The following is a 20,779-nucleotide window of genomic DNA, read 5'->3' as shown; positions in this document are numbered from 1 at the left end:
AGCAAGGGGTCACTCGGTCTGCTGTAGCCCACTGGTCAAGGCACATACAAGAAAGCAATCAATGAACAACTAAGGTGCTGACAAAGAATTCAGCTTCTCATCTCTCTCCTTTCCTGTCTATATGTCCCTATCTGCCCCTCTGTCTTTCTTTTTCCCTGTCACAAAATAATAATAATAATAATAATAATAATAATAATAAAGTAAGCTTACTGTCCATTACTTTTATACCTGAATTTATTGACCTGTCTTTCTCAGTTTTCTTGTAGCTCATTGGGTTTCTTCATGATGGCTTTTTGAATTCTTTTTTAATTAGATCTCAATCTTCCATGACTTTATGTTTAGTTTCTGGAGAACTGTCCATTTCTTTTTTGATACTGTATTACCAGGATTTTTCCTGGTGTTTATTGACTTGTTCCTCTGTCAGCACATCTGATGTAGCAAACATCTCTTTTAAGTAAGGCTACGTGTACTGATTCTAACAGTTCAGCAGGTTGGTAATTAGAAGCCTTTCTCTTGTTCTCCAGCAGCTGGCACTATATATAGCACATGCTTTTGGTTTCACTTATCTGAGTTCCTCTCCTTGTATTTCAGAGCCCGCAATTTCAACCCTTTGCTGCGTCTGCCAGAGGTGAATGCCTGGGCTTCCATGGTCCCTGCTGTCTTGCTATTGCTGCTGTCCCAGTGGCCATGGGCATCACCACTGGTGTCCACAGGACGGCAGCCGCCTTCACAGTGGCCAGCACCATTGTGGTCGTGGGGGAAGTGTCGAGGGGGTGAGATTCACGGTCACAGGCACCACTGCAGATGGAGGGACCTGAGATGTGGCCCCTGCCCCCACTGCTGCCCCGCTGTCTCTGGACTTGGATGCCAATACAGCCTGACAACCAGAGTCACGTACACTCCAGTCTTTACCTGAGCTGTCACAGGGTCTCCTCCCTGTGTAATGGGGTCTTTACAGGGCTGTCTACCCTCTGTCTTTCTGTCTTCTCTTCTGATAAGAACACAGTCATATTGAATTAAGGTCCTACCTTACTCCAATGTACCTCATCTTAGCTAATTATATCTTCAATGATCCTATCTCCAAATAAGGTCACATTCTGAGGTACTGGGGTCAAAATTTCAATATATGATTTTGTAAGACAGTGAACCATAACAGTAGGTAAACCAAAAATTTAGCAAAACCAAGACTGTCTTTACTTATTTCACTGTTTACTAGTCTAGAAGAGTATTTCTTAGCTACTTCAGGATGCTGTAACAAAAATATCATAGGCCGGCTGACTTAAACAACAGGAATTTATGTCTCACCAGATTGGGAGGCAGGGAACTCCAAGATGCCAATGGATTCTGTCTGGTGGGGGCCCTCATCTTGGTATGTCTCATGTGATTAGACAGAGAGAGGAAAAGCAACCTCCTTGTGTCTCTTTTTATAAGGGTGTTATCAAGTCTCTACACTCATGACCTCACACCCAATGCCATCACATTGGGAATTAAGATTTCAACATATAAATTTAGGCAGGGACATAAACATTCAACTCATACAGGTTAGATTAAAAGTAACACTTTCTTCATTGAAGGTTAAAATGTCAAAAAACAATGTGATATTTTAATGTTTATCAAAGTGGGCATGGTTTAAACACAGCATTTTTATAATTAAGAATATTTTCAAACTAAAAAAATGATCAGTTCTTATAAATTTATTAAATTTCATCTCATTTTTTTCAGTTTTCTTAAGCATGCAACATTTTTCAAGTATAATTAGTTGTTTTTGTTATATACAATATTTTAAGATAACAGCAGTACTTATGACCGAAAACATTATACCAGAACATAGCAAATATTAAGAAATTTTATATCATTTCTGAGTGGCTTATTGCCATGATATATAGTTCACAAAAATATGGCCTGAGAAAGTTAAATGTTACCTTTTATTTGAAAATATTTCCATGAAATTTAATTTAGTAAATAAGCCTAAATAAACAACTCAATTCCAATAAACTCAATCTCAAAAACATCCAATCATAATTAACAAATTTAGAGATAAATTTTAACTTTGAGTACCTAAGCTAGGCTCCAATTTCCTTTCCCTTTATATTTTCAAAGTATTTCTTCATCCTAATTTCACACTGTAGACAGACTTAAAAAGTGGCTCACTCCCTCAATTTTCCATAGTTCATAAACATATAACTGGTAAAATTTATTTTTTTGTTTGGCCTTTAATTATAAGGCATCAATGTAATTTTTATTTCAACTTTACATTTCTATTTAAGTTTTATTTAAAGTTTAAAAATAAATGTACTAAGCAGAAATCAGGCCATGTGGTTAAGAATGTGTCTGAAACTAAAATGCATGGGTTCAAATCCCTGCTCTATTTATATCCTTGCTCTGTAATATTGATCATAATATTTAACTTTCTGTGTCCCATTTTATTGTCAACAAAAATTTAATAATAAGGCCTGACCTGTGGTGGCGCAGTGGATAAAGCATCGACCTGGAAATGCTGAGGTTGCCGGTTCGAAACCCTGGGCTTGCCTGGTCAAGGCACATATGGGAGTTGATGCTTCCAGCTCCTCCCCCTTCTCTCTCTCTGTCTCTCTCCTCTCTCTCCCTCTCTGTCTCTCTCCTCTCTAAAAATGAATAAGCAAAATAAAAAAAATTTAATGCCTACCTAATAGACTTATTCTTAAGACTAAAGGGGTCAATATCAAGAAGAACGTGTAGCAAGAAGAAAGTGTTGTGTAGGAATAAAATATTATTATTAATATATAAACTGACATGGCAGGATGACGTTAAGAAGCTTCCTATCACACAATGGGAGAACATATTCAACAATATGTCTAATAAGGGATTAATAACCAAAATTTATAAAGAACTTGTAAAACTCAACACTAGGAAGGTAAACAATCCAATCAAAAAGTGGGCACAAGAAATGAATAGACACTTCTCCAAAGAGGATGGTCATAGACAGATGAAAAAAACGTTCAACATCACTAATTATTTGAGAAATGCAAATTAAAACCACAATGAGATATCACCTCGCATCAGTCAGAATGGCGCTCATTAACAAAACAACACATGATAGGTGCTGGCGAGGATGTGGAGAAAGGGGAACCCTCCTGCACTGCTGGTGGGAATGCAGACTGGTGCAGCCACTGTGGAAAACAGTATGGAGATTCCTCAAAAAATTAAAAATCGAACTGCCTTTTGACCCAGCCATCCCACTTTTAGGAATATATCCCATGAACACCATATCACTGACTCAAAAAAAGAAATGCACCCCCATGTTTATGGCAGCATTGTTCACAATAGCAAAGATCTGGAAACAGCCCAAGTGTCCATCAGAGGACGAGTGGATTAAAAAGCAGTGGTACATATACACAATGGAATACTATGGGGCTGTGAAAAAGAAGGAAATATTACCTTTTGCAACAACATGGATGGACTCAGAAACTATTATGTTAAGTGAAATAAGCCAGACAGAGAAAGAAAAATATCATATACCCTCACTCATTTGAGGAATCCAAGAAACAGTGTGAACTGAAGAACGAAATTAAGACAGAGGAGAGATCAAAGGGAGCAGAGGAAAAGAGGACAGAGGGAAAGGGGATGATAGGATGGGATAAACCTGAAGGGAAGGGGGGAGGGAGATGTTGGGAGGGGGACAAGGGAGATGTTGAAGGGAATACAGGGGAGGGGATGCATTTGGGGTGACCCTAGAATCTATGTAAACACAATAAATAAAAAAATAAAAAATAAAGCCTTTAATATAAAAAAAAGAAGCTTCCTATCTATCTAGTTTAGAATAGCTGGGATAGGAACCTGGGGGTGGATCCTGTCTCTGATACTTACTAACTATGTGAATTTAGGCTAGCTATGGAAATTCTACAGTCCTTACTCAATGTCATGCCCTGCAAACTAGGATTCGTCTGTTTCACTAGGGTGGAAAAAAATTGGATTAAAGGCTCAGAGAAGTATTTGGCAAATAAATGACAAACTTTTAATCCTCCTCTCTTCCTTTAAGTTCAGCTTTGGGTAGTGAGAACAATGAACTGGGAAAAGAGAAAACTAGGAGACTAGCGAGATTAAAATGCTGCTGCAATATTGGTAGTAACACGAGAAGAGACTGACTGAGTCAAGAGCGTGGAGAAACAGAAAGCACAGAAAGTAGGACGCAGTCCACACATTCTTGGTAAATGACTAGAGGGAGGCTGGGTGGTGATACAAAGGCGTCAGCCAAAGTTCTTTAGGGCGATGCCACTTTGCTGTGCATATTTTATCGCACAAGTCACACATCATATTATTATAGTACCTGAAAGATTGCTTTTTCCTACCCTTCTGAGTTTTCAGACCTCACACTGCTATAGTTGTAACTTTTTTCTTTAATTTTATTCTCTTATCACTCCTAATTGTGTTCCTAACAAGCAGTCATGGTTTCCTCTGCCACTTAAGAGAAGCATTCTAATATAACTGTGAAAAAGCATTTCATCAGAGAAGATATTGTTATGAAACCCATCTATGAAGCAGTTGTCTGTATCAACTTTTATTACACTGTGGGCTCTGTTATGCTTACTATGAGTAGTAAGAAAACCCTATAGCAATTAATTTCAATATTGCCAGTTATTTGAAAATCTGTGCCAGCATTATTAATGATTTTGGAGAACATTTGCTCCATGTCAGTTATTACTTATGAAGAAAAGATAGTAAAAAGTGCTTTGAATCATAACACATACAAGTAGTAACAATTACTACTCTATTATCTAACATAACTAAAATCAATGAACTGAATACATATCTATATATTACCTTACCAGACTTATAATCTTATTTTCAAAACAAAATAAGACTTGAAAAATATAAATAGAAAATTCCAACCTTAAAATTAGTTAAATTCTATCAACAGAATTTGATTGGAAATAGACATTTATATCCAATGAATGATTTATGTTTCTATACAAATAATTTAAAATTCCATTTATAATTGTATTTATTTATGAATAAAGTAATATTATATGAAGTCATTGCTTCACTGACTTTGAAAGATTTTTGGAAATCTGGGCTATTTTAAGACTTTACCTCACATTTTAAATAAGGGGAATAGTCATGTTATACATACATAGTTCAAAACACAGAATAATAAAAACATTATGACAAAAAATTTATAGAATAAAAACTAAGGTCTAAATAACACAAAATATTGATATAAATACAAGAAACATAGAGATAATATTTACGTAATCCATTGATGAGATCTGAATTTCAATTTTTTTCTGAGATAGTAATAAATTATATGAAATTAGAACTATACCAGTTTTCCATTAAGTAATTTCAAAATATATAATATGAAGAATGGCTGAAAAGTCATATGAAAAGTCACTGAAGTCTCAATATCAAGCAATGAGATTCCAAACCCATTAATTTACAGTTCTAATTTGGTAACTGGCCTGGCAGTTCTGAACAGAGCCCAGCAGGTGGCAGTAGGCTATTATAAAGTTATCAGTAAGACTAAGAAATGAATTACACATTGCCAATATTACATCTGTACAGAGAGAATTGAATGAATAAATTATGTGTCCTTCCTAATATAATATAGATAGCTTATCTCTAAATGTATTATATATATATATATATATACACACCCTTTTTTGTGGTAGTAATTCATATATTCCTAAATACGCAAATACGTACATAATACTTTTCTCACATTAGATGACAATTACTCCAAACTCAATCTCAGTAAAATACAACCATAGTTTAAAAAATTGTTCAATATAACTAAAATATTAACTTTAAGATCTCTTATTCTTTTAGCTCAAGCTTTATATACACAAAATAAAATAGCTGACCTGTGTTGGCGCCGTGGATAAAGTGTCGACCTGGAAACGCTGAGGTTGCTGGTTCGAAACCCTGGGCTTGCCTGGTCAAGGCACATATGGGAGTTGAAGCTTCCTGCTCCCCCCCCTTCTCTCTCTCTCTCTCTCTCTCTCTCTCTCTCTCTCCCCCCTATAATGAATAAACAAAATAAAATAGAGCACATAAAAGTAACTTTAAAATACTATGCAAATATGACTATTGTCCTCAATACAGACAGCAAAGGCAGGGAGTTTTAAGATTATTTGTCCAAAAGTATCAAATGCTTTAGTGAAATTAAATAAAATAAAGCCTAGAAGAAAAGTAACTAGATTTAATGCTTTTGTATTTTTTATTTTTTAGATTTAGTGCTTTTGGAATTGAGAGTATATTTTTTTCTTTAAGAAGTAAAGAAGGCCACAACTGTATTAAATTTAAGTAAATGTAACATAAATATAGAGATAACACTTGGTGCCGATTGTTATTTGCAGATATTTCAGTACTCCAACTCAAGTGCACAAGTTACTCCTTTGCCACCGCCTTGACTAACCCTTGAACTAGTGCACACTTCAGCTGTGCTAGAGTCCTGATCTTAGCACGCTTAGACGTGGCATACGTGTTCTTGATAGTCACGTGCTTTGTAAGCACACGATTCACCATGACTATTTTAGCAAGGTGTTGCATAACAAGAAGAAGGAATTTGGCCTTGGCCTGTTGGCTCATTGGTAGAGTGTCAGCCTGGCGTGTGGAAGTCCCAGGTTTGATTCCCAGCCAGGGCACACAGGAGAAGCACCCACCTACTTCTCCACTCTCCCCTCTTTCCTATCTCTCTATCTCTCTCTTCCCTTCCCACAGCCAAGGCTCTATTGGAGAAAAGTTGGCCTAGGCGCTAAGGCCGGCTCCATGGCTTCCGCCGCAGGTGCTAGAATGGCCCTGGTTGCAACAGAGCAACACCTCAGATGGGCAGAACATTGCCCCCTGGTGGGCATGCCGGGTGGATCCTGGTCAGGCACATGCAGGAGTCTGTTTCACTGCATCTCTGTTTCTCATTTCAGGGGGGAAAAAAAAAGAAGGGATTTTTCAGTGAATGACAGGTAATGCTGTAGAATTGGTTTCCATTCACCATTACGGAGAATTCTCAGTGATAATCAAAAAACTCTTGCTACAATCTAAGGAGGAAAGTGCACCATATCGTAATCTAACATCTTTAGTTCCATCACATCTGGCCAAAGTGTGTTGCTCCGCACCAACCCTCCACCCTTAGATGCACTCCGAAGGAAACGCAGGGGTTGAGGGTGGCTCAGACCAAAAGCTCTCAGAATCTTCACTTGCAGCTGTCTGATCTGGAGCTTAGTGGAAGTGTTGTCAGTCACAAAGGCACAGTCACTGACTTCTGGAGGGTACGTTTTTTCACATTTGTTTGCAATAAACATGGCACTGACCCCGACCAGCTGCAGCATCTTCTTGGGCACAGGATCATTCTGCATGAACTGCCCACTAATGGAAATAATCAGATACCTGGTTTCCTGCATTAGCCTGAATTCTATCTGAACCTGTCCCGGCCAGTCAGTTAGAATCTAACTGTTAGGTGGCTCTCATGCTTCCAGCGACATCAGGACCCAGGAGGCATTGTTCTGACTGCTTGTTCCTCCTCAGCTTGTCTCAGATAAGCATGGATACCTTTCATACATTGACCTCAAAGTTTGGGTCCACTCCATCCTCTGCATCCACACCGTTCCCGGCAGGAATTACAGCAGAGAAAGCCTCACACATGTTCTTCCGCAGGGGCACCGCCAGGCGTTCCCACCGGGCTTGGAGAGGAAGCGGCAACCCGAACAGGCTCGGAAGGAAGCTTCCTTCTTTCCCTGGCGCAGGCCCAGGTTTGAGTGCCTTTCCCAGAGGTGTGGGTAGTTTTTAAAAAGCGATAACTTTTCCCGCAGCTTAAATTTTTTCCTCCTTTTTCAGAAGCAGTCTGGCCCGTGGCTGTGAACTGACTTTGTTAGCGACGTCTCCCAGGGTATTCAGGGTATTCCCGGCCTTGGAAGCTGCAGCCTGGCCGCAGGCACGCGCTTCGTGCCCACCAGGCTGATCTCCGCCTTATTTTCAGCACTCATTTTCGTGTTCCTGCGGACGCGGAGCACCGCGCTTCCTCTCCACCAGGGGGCAGCTCACTGCGGAAAGCGGAGAGCCAGGGACCTGAACCCAACATACAGAATGCGTGTTCCCCCACAGCATGCCGCAAAAGTGCATCTTGAATAAAATGGTAAATCTATATTTGACCTGGAGGAAGAATTGCCTTCCCATTGCTTCCGTTATACTGCGCAGCGGCTATGCACATCGGCACCAGGGTCAGCCCACCGGGGTTTATAACTCACACTCCAGCTGCGCAGCCTTGAGTAAGTCCCTCACATCTCTGGGCCACGCTTGTTCATCGCTCTGAACTGGGGAATAACAGCAACTACCTCAACCTGGGGGAAAAACCATCACTTCATCCTCTGTAGAGTGGAGATAACCCTCATTGTATTGTGAACTTCAAGTGAGAGAATGTAGACAAACGCTATACAGACATAATGTGGTAGCTTTTCCATGGACTGATTTGAGACAGAGAGAGGAAGGAGGAAAGAGGGAGGGGAGGAGAGAGAGAGAGAGAGAGAGAGAGAGAGAGAGAGAGAAGCATCAACTCGTTCTTCCACTTAGTTGTGCATTCTCTGGTTGTTTCTCCTATGTGTCCTGACCAAGGATTGAACCGAAGGCCCTGGCTCTCCAGAATGACGCTCTATCCACTGGGCCACCCAACTAGAGCCATTGACTGGTATTTCCACTTTGTTTTTTTATTAATTCTGTTACCTCTTTTGTCTTAAAATGCTGAGCACATAGCCAGGCCTATTTTACCCCACCCAGCAAGAATCTCTAATTGGATAATTCCCAGATACCACATCCATGAACAGGCTTCAGGTAGCAGTGGAAATTCCCTGTGGCAGCCAACGCTTCAGGGATGAACCCTACCTGGAACACAGCAAATCCTTTGGTCTTTTCCTCATTTTTCAGACACGTGAACTTTGCTGTAGCCTTCCACTAAAAGTAAGTTAGAAATCATCATAAATAGTTCGCAATTCTGTCGTTATCCAAGTATCCTGTTTCCGAAATGTAAACGTTGTACTTTTTTTTCTCACGTTACAGATTTGTTTGGGACATCTTGTGCTTTCCCGTTCATATTATGATTTGAAATGGGTTTTGAAGTGTAAGGTATTACTTGAGGTCATGGAAGAGAGTCAGTTTATTTGGTTTATATGAAGGTAAAGAAGCTGTCACAGCTATCAGGGTGAGGGTACGATTTTGTGATGGGGTGGAGGCATTGAGCAAAAACGAACAAAAGAAAAGAGCGAGGAAAAACTCAGGGACACGGAGAACAGTGTGGTGACTGCCCGGGAAATGGGGGAGGTGGAGGAGGGTATGGGGATACATGGTGAGGGACAGAGGCTTGACTTGGGGCGGTGAGCTTGGAATATGGTGCACAGAGATGTGCTATAAAATTGTGCAACTGAAACCCTGTATAATTGTGTTGACCAGTGTCACCCCAATAAATTCAATTAAAAAAAAACCCTGCCCCAGCCGGTTGGCTCAGTGGTAGAGCGTCGGCCCAGCATGTGGAAATCCCAGGTTCGATTCCCGGCCAGGGCACACAGGAGAAGTGCCCATTTGCTTCTCCACCCCTCCCCCTCTCCTTTCTCTCTGTCTCTCTCTTCCCTTCCCACAGTCAAGGCTCCATTGGAGCAAAGTTGGCCCGGGCATTGAAGATGGCTCCATGGCCTCCGCCTCAGGCGCTAGAATGGCTCTGGCCTGCAACGCAGCAGCGCCCCAGATGGGCAGAGCATCACCCCCTAGTGGGCATGCCCGGTGGGTCCAGGTTGGGCAAATGTGGGAATTTGACTGCCTCCCCACTTCGAACTTTGGAAAAAATACAAAATAAAAAATAAAAAAATAAAAACCCTTCAGCATCCCAATTAAACTAGAAGTGACATGGAAACTGTGGGAAAGAGACTTTTTATTCAAGTCTAAGCAAATATTCAGAAATTATGCATGAGCCTGACCAAGACAAAGCATCGGCCTGAGGACCCAGGTTCAAAACCTTGAGGTCACCAGCTTAAGTGCAGGCCCATCTGGTTTGAGCACGGACTCACTAGCTTGAGCACAGGATTGCTGGCATGCATGTGAGATCACAGATACTGCTTCAAGGGCACTAGCTTCAACCCAAGGTCACTGGCATGAGCAAGGGGTCACTGGCTTGGCTGAACTCCCCCAATCAAGGCACATATGAACAAAATCAATGAACAACTAAGGAGCCACAACAAAGAATTGATGCTTCTCATCTCCCTTCCTGTCCCTGTGTGCCTCTCTCTCTCTCTCTGTCTCTCTCTCTCACAAACACACACACACACACACACAAAGTTATGCATAGGTAAATTTAGAACATATATTTATTTGTGTATATATATTTCTATTGAACAAATGTATAATATATCTATATAAATACATATACTTTTATTCTGAATTAATATACAAATTAATAGTTTCAAACAGGTTAAGATTATTTTGCTTTTAGATTTGTGGAATTGCTTTTGTTGCGAGGAATGCACATATATGCTTTCTGTGAGTTACCCAACTGTATATCAGATACACAGGATTTGTTAAGTTATTCTTCAATACATTCATGCAATTCTTTTTCTAATTTGAGCACTGTAGCTTGATTCTCTTCTCTTTGCTTTTGGCAGTTATCTGTCTAGCTGAAGTGTAAGAAGGGTTTATATCCAACAAATGCTGACAAACATAAAGAATAGATTCTTGTTTGATGTACACACTGAAAACTGAATTTTTCTTTGCTCAGCATTATCAAACTTCCCCTACTTAAAGAGGCACAGGCTGTTAATTTTGTAACCTTTTAACAACTGATTTCTCAGAGTTTGTGTTCTACCTAAAAGCTAGACTTTTGACTCTCCCCTTAGTCTAAGAACCATACCAATATATCACATAGAATTAGGGTCATCATTGTCTCAGTAAGCTGGAAGGTGTTCTAAGGTAATGTTGAGCACTTACTGGGTCCTTGAAAAAGATTAATCTCTTTAAATCATTCCCATAGCACAGATTCAAACAGCAGCCAAATGTAATAAGCTAATTATGGGTAAGATTCAAGTGTCATTCCTTATTAAATCAATGCTCTAAAAATCCTTCCTAATCAGTTTCCTAATAAGTAGACAGGAACAATTAACATCTAATTAGTCATCCATCATCCCTGCTAACAATATTTTAAAAGGGAAATTGGAGAATTTTCTCATAAAGAGTTCACTGAAAATGTGTGAGCACGTCCATCTCCACTTACTCACTCATTGTTTGCTCTCTCGTAGCCTCCTTCAGAGGATGACTTTTTAAATTATGAAACCTACTGATTGGAATATTCCAGTAATATTCAAGAATGCCCTCACTTTACATTCCCAAATGGCTCTATCGACAATTAGTCCAACCAACTGATTTTATAGTGGAGGGCACTGATACTACTGGGGATGTAACTTACTGAAAAGGCCACAGTTTCCTAGCGGAAGGGACAGGATGAAAGACTATGTCTCAAGGCAATGTTCCATCTTCCCACCCTTCCTTCCAGTATAGCTTTGAAAGAACATTTTAATGTTTTCTATCTACTTCGTAAGATCACTGAGTTACCTGTTCCTGTTACTATATGAGTGTAACAACGAACAACTGTCTTCTATATTCCATCTGGCCTTAGCAAGTAATAACAACTTAGTAGGTACAAGCTAGGGATCTAGAGTCAGTATATCTGGGTTCCAATCCCAGTGTCAGCACTTAGTAAATATGAGAATGTTCCCTCGCTGGTTGGCTCAGGGATAGAACGTCGGCCTAACATGTGGATTTCCCAGGTTCAATTCCTAGTCAAGGCACACAGAAGAAACAACTATCTGCTACTCTTCCCCTCCCCCTCCCTGGTCCCCCCCTCCCTGACCATCTGCTACTCTCCCCCTCCCCCTCCCCCCTCCCCCCCTCCCTGACCATCTGCTACTCTTCCCCTCCTGCAGTCATAGCTCTGGTCCAAGTGCATCAGCCAGGTGCTGAGGGTGGCTTCATGGAGCCTCCACCTCAGGCGCTAAAAATAGCTTGGCTGGGATCATGGGCCCCAGATGGAGGTTGTCAGGTGAATCCTTTTTAGGGCACAAGCAGGAGTCTGTCTCTCTGTCTCCCCTACTCTCACTTGGAAAAGAAGAAAAAAAATGTGAGAATTTAAGTCAGTTTCTTAGTCTCTGTGCCTTTTCTTCCTCATTCCTGAAATTTAGTTGATAATGACACTGTTTTTGATGATGATAACGAGAGTATATAACCCAAAAATTGGTTTCTGGATTAAATAAAGCAATGCCCCGAAATGATTAGATCTGTCTATAGAAAATTCAAGAGCTCATTCACTGTTATCTATTCACAATTTGTCATCTCTCAAACTTTCTCCCTATTTCCTTCAAATTCATTTTCTAGAAGACAATGAGTGTACTTATCTATAATGGAATGAGAACACTGTTCAGACCACACAGTTTCTGCACTTGGAGTATCCCACCGTGTCTGTCTGAGACCAGCAGAGAAGAGGCATCAGCAGGGAAAGTGGAACAGGCACTGAGTAGGGGAAGACGGAAATGAGCAAAGTCCAACCATTCAGTCATTTCTAAACATTGGGCTGTCTGGGCTTCACTCAGGCTGATAGAGAGCTTGGTCCTGGCAGACAACAGTAGCATTTACAAGATTTCAAAAGCAGCAGCTTGACGAGGGCACCCTATTAAAATGGGAAGTTACAAAATTATTTAACCTAGTTAGGGTCTAGCATAAAGTTATCATAGCTATCAAGAAACCCATAATAACAACTGCCTAGACTTGGAGTGCAGAGCGAAGTCAGCTCGGGCTGTGTTCATTTCCTTTGATTAAGCTTATGACAGGTTCTGCCCTGGTGCTAACATAGTCCCACTAAGCTTCTTCGCTCCGACGGTGTCTACAGTATAGCATGTATATATGAAATCAGTGTATAAACATACTAGTATTAACGTCCCTCTTTTTTCTTCCCATTGTGCTGTAGAAACTCCAAAAAACTCTTCTCATTAACAAACAGCTCACAATTAAGAACTGTTCATTGTGATCATAATGTACAGTGTGTCCGTAAAGTCATGGTGCACTTTGGACCAGTCACAGGAAAGCAACAAAAGACGATAGAAATGTGAAATCTGCACCAAATAAAAGGAAGACCCTCCAGTTTCTGTTGGATGATGTGGCAGCATGTACACATGCACAGATGATGACGTAACACCATGTATACAGCGGAGCAGCCCGGGGCCATGCCAGTCAAGATGTGGACGGTACAGAGGAAAGTTCAGTGTGTTCTGTGGCTCGCTAAATTCGAATCCGTGACCAAAGTGCAGCGTGAATATCGGTGCATTTATAACGAAGCACCACCGCATAGGAATAACATTACTCAGTGGGATAAGCAGTTGAAGGAAACCGGCAGTTTGGTGGAGAAACCCCGTTCTGGTAGGCCATCAGTCAGTGATGAGTCTGTAGAGGCTATACAGGATAGCTACCTAAGGAGCCCTAAAACATCTGTGCATGAGCCCACATCGAACTGCACTGAATAGGTATGAAACTGGGAGAGTTTTCCTTTTACTTGGTGCAGATTTCTGTCGTCTTTTGTTGCTTTCCTGTGACCGGTCAAAAGTGCACCATGACTTTACGGACACACTGTAGTGTAAATTACAAATGATACATGTATAATTTTTAAGTTTCTGGTAGCTCTATCAAAAATGTAAAGAGAAACACTAGAGGTTAACTTTAATAACTCAATAAACCCCAAATATTATCATTTTAACATTCAATGAATAGAACCAATTATTAATGAAGCATTTACATTCTTTGTTTCCCACTAAGAAATCTAATAGAATCCCATCTTGGGAATAGCCACATTTCAGATGCACAGTTACACCATGCAGCTAGTAGGCCCTGTATTAAATGGTGCAGCTCTAGTCCTTCTAAATCTATGTAATACCGTCCGTCTATGATACATGGCTTTTATTACTATTTCAGAACCAAGATTGAAAGCTATCTGTCTTCAGCCCAGACCTTTTCTGAGTTCTGTATGTTTAGTATCCTCCCCTACGTGTCTCAGATTCTCCTTAAATTCCACGTACCTATGACCAAACGCATGATCTTCAACTGGCACCTGGAACTTGTTTCGCTCTCCCTTACCCTAATAATTGCCACTAGCGATAAAGTCTTGCAAGGTGAAAACCTAGTTGTTGCCTTGATAAATTCCTTTCACATCTAGGATTATGATTTTTTATTATTAGGTCTATACCCAATTTAACAGTAGACCTTGATAACTATAATTCCTGTGCAAAGTAATCTCACAGCTTTCCTCCATCCTAACCCAAGTTAATTTTCTTTCAAGGATAAAATGGCAACTCTCTCAACAAAATCTGGTTCCCTGTACATTTTCCTTGATGTCCTGTTCTTTTATAAATAGCACTAATTACAAGTTATAATTACATTTTGTTAACTGGCTGACAAATTACAGAATTGTAAATGCAGTAAGCAAGAATCGTGCCTGTTGGGCTCACCTCTGTTATCCCCTGACTCGTTAGCAGGTACCTGGTATATCGTAGGCACTTAATAAACACTTGTTCAGTGAGGAACATCTAACCCAGTAATGGAGGGGCCGGGACAGTCAGAAAGCAATGGCTTCTTTCCTGGGATGGGTTTTCCATGAGGCACCAGTCTTATCTTTCTAAGTTCAAAGTGCCTCTTTGTATTTGATCCGAATGTCACTTCTAGGAATAGTCCTGACTCACATTGTTTTGGGACATTTTTTTTGCCAGAAAAATCATTTTACCTTTATTATTTTACTTTATCTCCCTATTGATCTTACAGAAGAAATATTTTTTCACCATATACACACAAGGAAAAATAATGTTCAAAGAGTTTAAATAGCTGACTCAATTTATATACTGATTCGTGAAGCCATTAATTGATGAGGCAATTAGACTTCAGGAAAAAATTTTTTTTTTCTTTCTTTTTCTCTTTTTTGCATTTTCTGAAGTGAGAAGCGGGAGGCAGAGAGACAGACTCCCACATGCACCTGTCCAGAATCCACCCGGCATGCCCACCAGGGGGTGATGCTCTGCCCATCTGGGGCTTTGCTCCATCGCAACCGGAGCCATTCTCGTGCCTGAGGCAGAGGCCACGGAGCCATCCTCAGTGACCAGGCCAACTTTGCTCCAATGGAGCCTTGGCTGCAGGAGGGGAAGAGAGAGACAGAGAGGAAGGAGAGGGGGAGGGGAGAAGCAGATAGGCGCTTCTCCTGTGTGCCCTGGCCAGGAATTGAACCTGAGATTTCCACACACTGGCCAACACTCTACTGCTGACCCAACCAGCCAGGACAGAAAAAAAGATTCTTGATGGCTACTATCCCAGGTTTATTTGTACAAGTAACACAGCAGGACAGCAGCTCCAGAAGGACAGCAGGCCAGGGGCCACACCTGTCTTTCCATCCTCACGTTGCCACACAGAGGCCTTTTACACTGGAGCCTTTGGGGGGACCTAGGCACTTGGGGGAGCCAGAGCCGGAGCTGGAGCCTGAACCAAAGCCGCAACCACAGCTCAGGCCTTGGGGTGAACTCTGACCTCGGATTCAGCCAGCAGCACCTTGACAACACAGGCGCGAGCATGACTCTCACGCGTGGGGTGCGCAGTGTAGGCCAGTCGATTGAGCTTATGGTTGCTGTTGTTTGGGAGGCGGGGCCGACCTCCTTGGGCTTTACAAGGGCCTCCATCGCCTCGCACTGCACTCACGGCCTCGGCATCTTCAGGTTCTTGCTGTGCTTCTTGGCAAAGGAACTTGAGGTTTACTCCCTTAAGAGATTTGTATCTTCATGATCGGGGCTGTTCGATGCTGTTTTCGTGACATTCCCGGGACTGGTGTGTGGTGACGTTTTTGCACTTGGCCACGTCAGCACCCAAGCCATGACCCACAAAGTTCCTGGGACCAGAAGCCAGAAAATCTTATTTTTAGCCATCAATCTACATTGCTTCATATAATATTTAATAGCTAAATATTTTCCAACTGAAAATTTACAAGTAGAGTAATAACTCAACATTGTATGCCATAGTCATGCCATGGAACAAAGATAGTAATGTCATAATTTAAGAAAAAACTGCAAAGAATAAAAACATTAAGTTCACAGAAATATTTCAAAGACATGTTATTAAATTTTTTTTAAAAAAAGCAAGTTGCACAAGAACTGAAAAGTAGAGGCAGACGTTTGATCTCCAAGATTGGCTCCCACTGGTGTTACTACCATAAAGATGTGTCCTGACATGGAAAAAAAGACTGTGCAGATTTAATTAGTGCTACTAATCCGTTGCCCTTCAAATGAAATGATTATTCCATTTCATCCAGGTGGGTGGGTCCAAATCAATCCCATAAACCCCTAAAAGCAGCGTTTTCTCCTGGCTGAAGGCAGAAGGGAAGTCAGAGCTATTTGAAGCATGAGAACTGGACTGACCGTTGCTGCTTTGAAGTTCGAGGGAACCATGTCAAAAGATGTGGGTGGCCTTCAGTGGCCACAGGAAGCCCTTGGCCACCAGGTCACAGATATGCCGCTGCAAGGAGCTGGATTCTGCTAACAAAATGAGCTTAAAAACAGATTCATCCTCCAAGCCCCCATTTAAGAACTAACTCTGGCCTGACCAGGCGGTGGCGCAGTGGATAGAGCATCGGACTGGGATGCGGAGGACCCAGGTTCGAGACTCCAAGGTCGCCAGCTTGAGCGCAGGCTCATCTGGTTTGAGCACAAGCTCACCAGCTTGGACCCAAGGTCGCTGGCTCGAGCAAGGGGTTACTCGGTCTGCTGAAGGCCCGCGGTCAAGGCACATATGAGAAAGCAATCTATGAACAACTAAGGTGTTGCAACGCACAACAAAAAACTAATGATTGATGTTTCTCATCTCTCCGTTCCTGTCTCTCCCTCTCTCTTTGCCTCTGTAAAAAAAAAAAATAAATAAGAACTAACTCTAGCCAATATCTTGGTTCCACCGTGGTGAGAGCCAAAAGAGAGGACCCAGTGGAACCACGTCAGATCTCACATCTAGGTAACTGTGAGTTAATAAGTGTGTTATTATAAGCCACTACATTTGTGGTAATTTGTTATAAGCAGCAATAGAAAATTAATATAATATGCAATATATATAATCTTGTGTTTTTCCGTAAACTACACTAGCTCTGCATGCAATTAGAATTTGTAAGTGAAGAGTTAGAACTGAAAAGGCAAACAAAATATTGAGAAAATATGTAACTCCAGAGCATCTGGAAGTTGCAGGGCATGGTTAAACAGTGGTGTAGACATTTACTGGCTGACTCTTTTATCAGCACAATGTATGTACGCATCATGTGCAAAATACAAAAGATAGTATTTTAAAATGTGGTGATTCCATTAAATGAGAAATCAATCACGATCTCTTTCAAAATTGTATTGTAAAATCAATCAAGGCATACAATATCACCAGGCAGAACACAGACACTAAAAAAAAAAATCAAATGGAAAGAATTGCCCAGGGATTTAGGCATTTCAAGTAACTGAATGGTAGACAATTACAGAAATCTGTTCCAATTCACCTTCACAGTATTCTTTCCAGTGGTGAGTAGATACTCGTGGCCCCATGAGCCCAGTGCTGTTTGTGAACCTACATAATCTGAACACTTAGAAGACAAAATAAGAACCATCATCTTTCATTCTTCCTTTCACCTACAAATTAAAACTACCCTAACAAGACTGCTGAAAATTTGGACAATGTATCAGGGAGAGGAGTTATGGCAACCTGACCAAAAGTCTATAAAAGGTAAAAATTTCTGCACTAAAATCAGCCAGTCCTAAGAGTACCTTCCTTCTTTCTTTCCTTCCTTCCTTCCTTTTATCCTTCCTTCCTTCCTTCCTTCCTTTCTTCCTTCCTTCCTTTCTTCCTTCCTTCCTTCCTTCCTTCCTTTCTTCCTTCCTCCCTTCCCTCCCTCCCTCTCTTCCTCCCTTCCTTCTTTTCTGCTTCTAGGGAGTCATTTTTCTAACTATTTGAGCAAAGGCAAAAATCTATTTATAAAAAGGCAATCAAATATTATACAATTTCAACACATGAAATACACTTTTTTGGCATGAATATGAAATGCACAAAATCCTATAATATAGAGTTTGTAAAAGTTAGATTTTTTTATTGTTATTCAACATGAAATGTTGTATTCATGTACAACATTTCAACTTCAATATCAAATATCCAGTGTTCTTCAGTCAAAGTCAGCCAACTGCAACCTGAGACACTGTCTGTAACTTAACATATTCATGGTTTAGAAAATCTCACAAGTAGGAAATATGTGACTCAGAAAAAATAAATGGATGTGCAGCGATTTGGTAATTCCATTTTTTTTCAGCTGAAAATGCAGATCTATGGTGTTCACTTAAAACATAAAGTGGGTGTTTAGAAGTCAAGGACTCCACAGAGACACTACAAGAACGAAATATATTATCCTCAAAAACAAATTCTGTCATTTATGAGTCATAGCCAACTCCTTCAGTCAAGTTACAGGTTTTCACATGATGTCACTGAGAGAGACAGAAGAGGAGAAAACAAAAGGCCAGACTCACATCCGTCTCTGCACACAAGAAGCTGCAGGAACAACCAACTCTTCTCAGTGGCTTGCTAAAAAAAAAAAAAAAAAAAAAAAAAAAAAGGCCACTTTCATCTCCGCTTCTTAAAAGTCCCTCATTGAAAGGAAAATCCACATATCATTTTACTTTCCTGGGTGTTAGAATAAAGAACAGATGCCCGCTGTCAGCCAGCTATATTGATTAGGAGTGAAAATGTGATTATTTTGCATTGATTTGCCCCAGAGCATTGCGTTCTATCAAAGCAACTGAAAGAAATTAATGCATCTGCATGGTGCCCAAGAAAAATATGAGACGCTGTTCCCTTTGCCCTCTAGACAAAGAGGTCTGTGCGGTGGCTGGAAGGTAATAGCTTTCAGAATATGAACTCCGGAGTTATATTAAAATCATTACTTAATGTACAAAAAATAACACACCTACCGCCATGGCATTTAAAGTACTCATTTGTAGTCATCACCTCTTGGTCACGGGGTTTACTTTGCTAAAATCCAGTATTTCTCAAATTAAAAGTACGCTGTTGTTTCTTCCACATTAGATGTCTTAAGTGACAACTTCTTGTACACATGTATCAATCAAACAGTGTAAAACCTGTGAGTTCGTCATGACAGGAATTATTATTTGTTTATATTTATGTGACGGCCATTTTACCAAAAAGACTAAAATGAGTTCACTAGTCTTCTAAGGACACTATCTTGTGCCCAGCGCAGATCTTTAAGTATATAAGGATCTATATAAATTGGCTTGTAAAATGACTTCATTTAATATTTCATTAGTGGGTACTAGAATATAAGCTTTCACTTAAAAATAAAGCAGCCCTGGCCGGTTGGGTCAGTGGTAGAGCGTTGGCTTGGCGTGCAGAAGTCCCGGGTTCGATTCCTGGCCAGGGCACACAGGAGAAGCGCCCATCTGCTTCTCCACCCCTCCCCTTCTCCTTCCTCTCTGTCTCTCTCTTCCCCTCCTGCAGTGAGGCTCCATTGGAGCAAAAATGGCCTGGGCGCTAGGGATGGCTCCTCGGCCTCTGCCCCAGGCGCTAGAGTGGCTCTGGTAGCAACAGAGCGACGCCCCAGAGGGGCAGAGAGCATCGCCCCCTGGTGGGCAGAGTGTCGCCCCCTGGTGGGCAGAGCGTCACCCCCTGGTGGGTGTGCCGGGTGGATCCCGGTCAGGCACATGCGGGAGTCTGTCTGACTGTCTCTCCCTGTTTCCAGCTTCAGAAAAATACAAAAAATAAATAAATAAATAAATAAATAAATAAATAAATAAATAAATAAATAAAGTAAGTAAAGCAATTGCATTATTAATTTCAAACCGGAGTTCCAGCACTCCCCGTGCTCTGTATCTGATCTGTCCTCTACCCCTTTTCAGGTATTTTAGAAAAGGTCACCTTCTTTAAGAGAGCCTCTCTAGCACTGGATTACATTACTCATTGTTTTAATTGTCACCATTACACCTGCACTCTTCAGTATTTTCTATCTTTCCTTCCTAATCAGAATACTTACATCATCTTCCATGCACACCTTGACCTGTTTAATACTCATTAGAGACTCCTTGGGCTTCACTGGGCATGCAGACCACACATGGCACACTGGGAACCCAGCTATACAAAAGGATGCTGGCCAGCAAGACAACATCCAAAGCTCCCCCATGAGAGGCCTTGCAGCAGTTCCTAGAACAGTCCACACAGCTGTCCAGGGGCCATTCAGATGGAAGGAATTGAGGTACTGGGTTTTCCTAGATTGATAGCCTTATATCCCATAAAAAACAGAATTGCTTTAGTAACTCTGTGGGTGCAGAACACGGGATTCCCATAAAGTACACGTCCCCTTACAAGACTCATTATACCCCAAAAAGTCCCCCAGAGTTTACACTTTTTAAAATATTTCCTACAAATCCAGATGCAATGGTGCGCCTGGGATTATTTTTTATTGTGATTAATGCTGTAGAATTATGAAGTTGATAGTCTATGGTAATCAGGTTTCTGAGAGAACAAAACTGGTGTGTTAACCAAAGATCAGGTTCCTATGTAGCAGCACAAAGTTGTATTCATTGTCTGACCACATTTATTATTTTATTCTAATGAGCTTCGTACTAGAATGTAAGCATCACAAAGGCATGGATGTTCATTTGTTTTGTTCACGCTGAACACAGATTAACCAGTGTCTATAATAAGCCTGAGACATATGCAAATTGTCATA

The 20,779-nt window shown here is 41.0% G+C and overlaps 1 pseudogene; it reads right to left on the bottom strand.

Moving 5' to 3' along the window:
- Nucleotides 1-6,366: 6,366 nt before the first annotated feature.
- On the bottom strand, nt 6,367-19,013 carry LOC136380018 (G2/mitotic-specific cyclin-B1-like; annotated as a pseudogene).
- Between the last annotated feature and the right edge of the window lie 1,766 nt (nt 19,014-20,779).

The sequence above is a fragment of the Saccopteryx leptura genome, chromosome 8, assembly GCF_036850995.1.
Source record: "Saccopteryx leptura isolate mSacLep1 chromosome 8, mSacLep1_pri_phased_curated, whole genome shotgun sequence".
NCBI classification, from domain to species: domain Eukaryota; kingdom Metazoa; phylum Chordata; class Mammalia; order Chiroptera; family Emballonuridae; genus Saccopteryx; species Saccopteryx leptura.
Note: the sequence above shows the minus strand (reverse complement) of the source record. Positions and strands in the feature narration are given on the sequence as shown.